The sequence below is a fragment of the Triticum urartu genome, chromosome 2 (genome assembly GCF_003073215.2).
Source record: "Triticum urartu cultivar G1812 chromosome 2, Tu2.1, whole genome shotgun sequence".
NCBI lineage: Eukaryota > Viridiplantae > Streptophyta > Magnoliopsida > Poales > Poaceae > Triticum > Triticum urartu.
The window spans coordinates 296,271,074-296,279,022 of record NC_053023.1 but is presented as its reverse complement, the minus strand read 5'-3'; positions in this window follow the sequence as shown (position 1 = coordinate 296,279,022).

Below are 7,949 nucleotides of genomic sequence, written 5' to 3'. Positions count from 1 at the left end.
GATGAATGGGAGATAGCTTCCTCTTACGGCCTTCAAATTTTTTCTACCATTAACGTGCACTAATACAACTATCATGTGAAAACTTGGAAAATTCCAGGGGTCATTTGACCTTTTAAAGACATTTAAGTGATTTTCTAACCATTTAATGACCGTAATTCAAATTTGAGCTACATCTACATGCAACGGCTAACCATAACGGTTTGAAAAATCATATTTGTGTACTTGTGTGCGAGTTAATTCCATGTGTAGTAAATTGGAAGGAATTTTCAAACATATTGGTGTCGCGGGCACATGCATGGAGTGCCATGCCATTTAAATTCCAAAAAAATGATCAGAAACAAATGAAACCTTGTTTGACGTAATGTCATGCCACCAAAATGACGTGGTAAAAAAATTGGCCTGTTTGACAAAAGTTTGGACACACACCCATCACAAACCGGAGCAACTAACTAGAAGGCTCGTGGTTCTGAGAGGGAACAATGCATGTTTGATGATGAATCGATGATAGCTTCCTCTTATGGGCTTCAAAAAATTTCTACAGTTAACATGCACTAATACAACTGTCATGTCAAAATTTGGAAAATTTTAGGGGTCATTTGACCTTTTTAAGTCATTTATGTGATTTTCTAGCCATTTAATGACCGTAATCCAAATTTGAACTACGTCAACATGCAGCGGCAAACCATAACGGCTTGGACACATGCACGGAGTGCCATGGCATTTAAATTCAAGAAAAATTAAAAAATGATCAGACGATGTAAATATCTGGTGTTCAAAAAAGAAAATGTAAAGATCTGGCAAAACAACCAGGCCCCACACGATTGGCATTCTATTTTGCGCCTCGAGGTTTGGAAGGTGAGTGGCGCAGGTTATTAATCAGACACGGTTTTGTATTGGAAACCGTCAGCTATTAAGTTCACACACGGCCTTTGCTACGGGAATCGTATGTAATTCAAACTACAGTACTCGTAAATTCAGGCGACCGACGTGTGTATTATTCCTGTCGATCTAGATTCCGGCCGCCAATAAATACTACCTTGCTCACGTCGACCCGCCTGCATTCCCATCTACATCCTTCCTCGCTCTCCATCTCTCTCTCTCTCTCTCTCTCTCTCTCTCTCTTTCAAATCTCTGCCATCGCGCAGCCGATCTACCCATGTGTCGATGAGGGGGCGCCGCCCCCCAAGGACGCTCAGTCGAAGAGCAGCGACGAGGAAGACCGCTATGCGCCGTCGGACGAGGTTGCGATGGACCCCCCAACTTTGGAGTGGTTTTGGGGCTAGTATAATCTTTGTCTATGGAAGTCGCTGCCGCCGACTAAGAAAGCTAGGCAAGTGGTGTTTAAGAAGGACATGGCGGAGGAGGAAGCCAGTTACTAGGCGGCCTTTGAAGCCTGTGATGCCGTCTGGAAAAAGGAGGCGGTGGAGCTTTGGGGGCGGGTGCGTCGTCGTGAAGAGGAAGTGTACAAAGACGGGTACTTCGCGAGGAAGGTCAAAGGCGTTAGGCGCCTCATCGCTGCATGGAGGTGGGCCGATAAGCTCCAGTGTGCCACCGACGACGAGCTTCGGTGGGCGCCCAACAAAATGGCAAGATCTTTCGCGCTCGTCCGTCAGCAAGAGGTAGATCAGTACGTCAAGCGCTGTGAGGCGGAGGAGGCGGGGTACTGCCTCCGCACTAGGAAGACGTCGTGCACCAAGGAGCTGCCAGAATACTGCCCCTAGGATGGATTATTAGTTTTAGTATTGTTCATTTTCAATTTTATGCATTGTATCTAGTAGTTAAGTGTCATCACATATATGTGATGATATTATATATATTCCATGATGAACTAATGAATAATTAATATATATATTATGAATTCCATTTTCTATTTGTTTTTGTATATTAATTTGTATCTACCTGTTATCATCTACATATACAGAATGGAAAGCATATACACATAGATTGAAACAAAACATATAAGAATGGAAAACAGAGTACACACATTGAAACAGAGCAATAAATAGAACAATATTATGATTGTTGTGAATACACAACGATGCACGTCGAAACGACTCAACAAAATAAAACGCGTCCATGAGACCATGACTAGCAGCCCTTGGCTACTATAGCTCTTGGCTCTGCCTGAACTCGTGTAGGTGTCCGTCCAAGCGGTCGACATTCTCACGGTACATCTGGAGCATGATATCGAGCTCCAAGTTGGCTATTTCATCAGAGATCACCAGCTCAAGGATGCGATGGCCATGTTCCTCTACTGCACCCAGGTGGACACCTGGGCCAAGGAGGTGGTCGAGCCTAGCGACCAGCGCATTGGCATTGAGCGGGCCGCGGACAAGGCGAACGACATGCCCCATGAGAGCGGCGCAGCGGGCGTCCGGTGCAAGTACACGACGAACGGCCTCTGTTGCAAGTATGGCGTAGACGGCCTCCGCCCACTCCTGGCGAGGAATGGAGGTGCTGACGGGACGTGTACCCAGCTACGACACCCCGTCGACAGCAGGCAAGCACCGATGGATCTGCTCTTGCTGTGTGGCGCGCCACGCCTCTCGCTCTGCGGTGCTCCAACGGTCTCGCTGTGTGGCGCCGCAGCTTATCAGTGTGAATGCGCCTAGCTTCCTCTGTGGTGCACCATCGATCATGTTGTGCGGCGAGCTACAGACTCTCGGCGGTGACATGCCTATCTTGATCCATGGCATAGCGCCATGCGCCAAGGGTCTGCTCAACCCTGGCGATGACGCACATCACGGCGTCGTCCATCGCATTGCTAGGGAGCGCCTCGGCCTCAACGGGCCGTGGTGCCTTCTCGCTTTCCTCGTCGAGGAGGTTGATGGCAGAGGTGGCACTTTGGTGGGTTGGCATGATTGGAAAAGGTGGACGTGTTATAGGCTGTGCTTGTTGCATCCGTGTGTCGCGCGCTGCCTAGGTTTATGCACAATATCGCTGGGTAGTGGTGGGAAGCCGGTGAGGACATGGCGGGAAACAGTGGCGTGTTCATAAAACGCCATCAATTAATGGAAACTTAGCATCGAAGGAACATCGAGCTAGCACGACGCGTGCGGGCACATTGCTCGCCCAAGGCTATGATCCATATACTTGTGTGCCCAACAGAGCACAATATTCACACTAAAGAACACTGTTTCCTATGCCGTATATCGCACACACCTTGATCTGGCTGGCCATTTCTTTTGTGTTGCCTAATCACAAACAGTTCATCCGAGTGAACTGTATGCCGTATATCGCACACACCTTCATCTGGCTGCTCATTTCTGTTGTTCCGCCTCATCACAAACAGTTTATCAGAGTGAACTGTATGCCGTATGTTGCACACGCCTTCATCTAGCCGCCCATTTCTGCTGTTCTGCCTCATCACAAACAGTTCATTGAACTGAACCGTATGCCCCGCATCGCACACGTAACTAAAATCTGAACTGTGTTTGATGTCTCCGCCATCGCAAACGTTTTGCATCTTTTTTGATGATTTTTTACATCCCTATTTGTGATTAATGCATTCTACATGGTTTTTTCAAAGGGTCTCTAATCGTAGTGTCACGTTAGCAGCATCCTGCAGTAGTGCCAGCCCAGACCCCCCGGCCCTCGACACTCCAGGCGACTCCCAGATGCGCCAACTATCTGTCCATCCCGGATCCTGCTCGGAAGCTCGCCTGGAACCTGCGGCACCCGGAACTTCCGGCCCTGTTGCACCAACAACGTACCGGACTGTGCCAACACTCTGGATAGCATGAACCAAGCCTGGACCCTCTCCCAAAACTTCCGGCGCCCGGACCTTCCGACCGTTCCTGGAACTTCCAGCCCTGCCTGCGAGCAGACACTCGGGCCAAAGCCCAAGTACCTATTTCGCCCCTCACTTACCCCTTCGTGGCCCTAGACTATATATACTCCTCCACCTCCACCATTTTAGTGTCAACATTGGTTTAGCTCAGTTTAGAGATAGAGCTTTGCTCATCCACTTGATACATACTCCATTGAGACCGAGGCCTCCACGAAGAAGATGCTAGGTGGATTCGAGACCCCATCAAGGGAAGATCCCCTCGTGGATTCAAGACCTCAACTCCTCAAGGATTGGGATGAACTAGCTACCATTTGTATACTCCTTTGTTGGACTTGGATCATGTATCTCTCTTTGTGTTTGTGGATCTAGCATATGTGTGATTGGATCGAGTCAATGTGAGTGTTTCCGCTCTATTTCCCTCGTGTTCTTCATGTTCTTCGTGGGACCCCCCTCCAAATCGTTAAAGATCGGCCACTAGGGTTCCACCCTACATCATTAATTCCTGCTCACCCTCGAGTAGGTAAATGATAACAACAGAATTTTTGATGTGAAATGCTACCTAACATGTGTATCATGTAATATCTTTACCGTATAATCATTGAGAAATGATGTAGTAATGATATCAACATAATAATATCCATGAATATAAGAAACATAATCATTACCTTTTCAAAATATACGATCCTTAACACATGTTATCCCCACTCATTTTATCATGTTAGCATGGCATGACTCCGCCTTCACCGCATAAATATAAACCATGAGCACCGCGGTGTCAAGCCAGGCAATTGGACCGTACTTCTAATGCGCTTTAGCATTTTCAACCCCACACAATACATGAGCGCGAGCCATGGATATAGCACTATAGATGGAATAGAATGTGGTGATAGAGATCAGTAAGGGAAGACAAAAAAGGAAAAAAGTCTCAAATCAACAAGGCTAATCAACGAGGCTAATCAACGAGATGTCAATGCGAGGAGTAGGGACTTCCATTGAACGGATGCACTAGGAGCTATAAGTGTATGAAATCTCAACTAAAACTAATTGGGTGCGCATCAAACTCGCTTGCTCATGAAGACCTCGGGCATTTGAGGAAGCCCATCATCAGAATATACAAGCCGTGTTCTATAATGAAAAATTCCCACTAGTATATGAAAGTGATAACTCAGGAGACTCTCTACATGAAGAACATGGTGCTACTCTGAAGCACAAGTGTGAAAAAGGATAGGAACATTGCCCCTTCTCTCTTTCTCTCATTTTTTGTTGGGCTCTTTTGGCCTATTTTTTTCGTCCGGAGTCTCATCCCAACTTGTGGGGGAATCATAGTCTCCATCATCCTTTCCTCACTAGGATAATGCTCTAATAACGATGATCATCACACTTTTATTTACTTACAAGTCAAAATTACAACTTGATAACTAGAACAATATGACTTTATGTGAATGCCTCTAGTAATGTACCAGGATGTGCAATGATCTAGCATATATGTATAATAATGATGAATGGTGGTTGAGCCACTAATATCATGTTAGCTCTACGATCATGCAAAGCAATATGACGATGAACACGCGTGTCATGGAAATGGAACGGTGGAAGTTGCATGGCAGTTTATCTCGGAATGGCTATGACAATGCCATAATAGGTAAGTATGGTGGCTGTTTTGAGGAAGACATAAGGAGGCTTATGTGTGATAGAGCGTATCATACCACGGGGTTTGGATGCACCGGCGAAGTTTGCACCAACTCTCAAGGTGAGAAACGATAATGCACGATACCGAAGAGGCTAGCAAATTGCAAAAAGATAGGAGTGCGTATAACCCATGCACTCACATTAGTCATAAAGAACTCACATACTTATTGTGAAAGCCTATTAGCCCTTGAAGCAAGGTACTAATCGCATGCACCTAGGGAGGAGGTGGTAGGATTTAACCATCGTGCACCCCCAATTATAACAACAGCCAACACTTAGATGAGAAGATAATAACAATCTTTAATATCGATATTTCTACTAACCAATCACTACTGCAGGATGCTGCTAACATGACAATACGATCAGAGACCCTTCGATGAAACTGTGTGCGATGCAATAATCACAAATGGTGGTGTAAAAAACCGTCAAAAGGTGCAAAACGTTTGCGATGATGGATGCATCAAACACGGTTCAGATTTTAGTTGCGTGTGCGATGCAGGGCATATGATTCAGTTCAATTAATTGTTTGCGATGCGGAGGAACAAAAGAAACGGGAAGCCAGATGAAGGTGTGTGTGATATACATCATAAGATTCACTCAGATGAACTGTTTGTGATTAGGCAACACAAAAGAAACGGTCAGTCAGATCAAGTTGTGTGCGATATACGACATGTAGTTCACCCGGATGAATTGTTTGTGTTAAGACAAGAGAACATAAACGGTTCAATATAGCAAGATGTGTGATACGCGACAAACAGGTGTGTAATCAGAAATGTGTGCGAAGACCGATAATAACATACACGATTGTTTCTAATAAGACGTATGCGTATGTGATATGATCTGTCTACACAACATGTATTGGCCATTGGGCGATGGGCGGTCATCCGGGTACGCAATAAGGATGCGAAGAGGCATCCTATATCAGCAAGGACTAGCTATTCCACCAATAGCTCATCTACGAGAACTCTCAAGTTAACTGTGCTCGGGCTGGAGCAGCCACCAGATGGGTGACTGGATGGGAAGTTGTCTTGATGTTAAATTAACTGATGGGATGGGTCATCCAGGTCAAATTAAATGACCTGTATGATCCATCCCATTAGTTAAATTAACCTCTAGGTCCTTGTTTTTTTAACACATGTTAAAGAAGGTCTACCGCATTACTTTTTGACAATGTGCGATATGTGGCATACAATTGATCCATCCGGCCTGTTTGTGACGGAATAAGCCGTGTGTGTTGTGGGCAAATGCTGGCTAGTATACAACCATTTGCGATTGATGAATTCATCACCATCGGGTTCCCTAGTGTGGTCCGTGTTCATCTGATCATCATCTACTTCCTGTGCTAGCTCGACGTTCCTTATATGCTAAGTTTCAATTAATTGATGGCGTTTTATGAACACGCCACCGTTTCCTACCATTTCCTCACCAGTTTCCCGCCACCCAGCGATATTGCGCAAAAATCTAGGTGGCGCGCGATGCACGGAGGCAACAAGCATAGCTTATAGCACATCCACCTTTTCCAAGCATGCCAACCCACCAAAGCGCCGCCTTTGCCATCAACCTCGTCGATGAGGAAAACAAGCAGGCGCCACGGCCCGTCAAGGCCGAGGAGCTCCCTGGCAACGTGATGGACGACGCCGTGATGTGCATCATCGCCGAGGTTGAGCAGACCCTTGGTGCATGGCACTTCAACACCGCGGATCAAGATAGGCATGTCAGCACTAAGAGGCTGCAGCTCGCCGCACAACATGATCGATGGCGCGCCACAGAGCAAGCTAGGCGCGTCCAAGCTGATAGGATGCGGCTCGCCGCACGGCGAGACTGTTGGAGCGCTGTAGAGCAAGAGCCGCGGCACGCCGCATAGCAAGAGCGGATCCATCAACGCTTGCGTGATGTCAACAGGGCGTCGCATCTGGGTACACGTCTCGTCAGTACCCCCATTCCTCGCCAGGAGTGGGCAGAGGCTCTCTGCACCGTGCTTGCACCAGAGGCCTGCCGCACCGTACTTGCACTGGAAACCTACCACGCCGTTCGCATGGGTCGCGCCGTTCGCCTTGTCCGCGGCCCGCTCGATGCCAACGCACTGGTCGGTAGGCTCGACTGTCTCCTTGGCCCAGGTGTCCACCTAGGCACAGTAGAGGAACATGGCCGTCACATCCTCGAGCTGGTGATCTCCGATGAAATAGCCAACTTGGAGCTCGAGATCGTGCTCCAGATGTACTGCGGGAGTGTCAACTGTTTGGACGAACGCCTGCACGAGTTCAGGCGGAGCTGAGAGCTATCGTAGGCAAGGGCTGCTGGTCATGGTCTCATGGATGCGTTTTATTTTCTTGAGTCGTTTCGACGTGGATAGCTATGTATTCACAACAATCATAGTATAGCTTTGTTTATTACTCTATTTCAATGTGTGTACTCTGTTTTCCATTCTTATATGTTCTGTTTCAATGTGTGTATATACGCTTTGCATTCT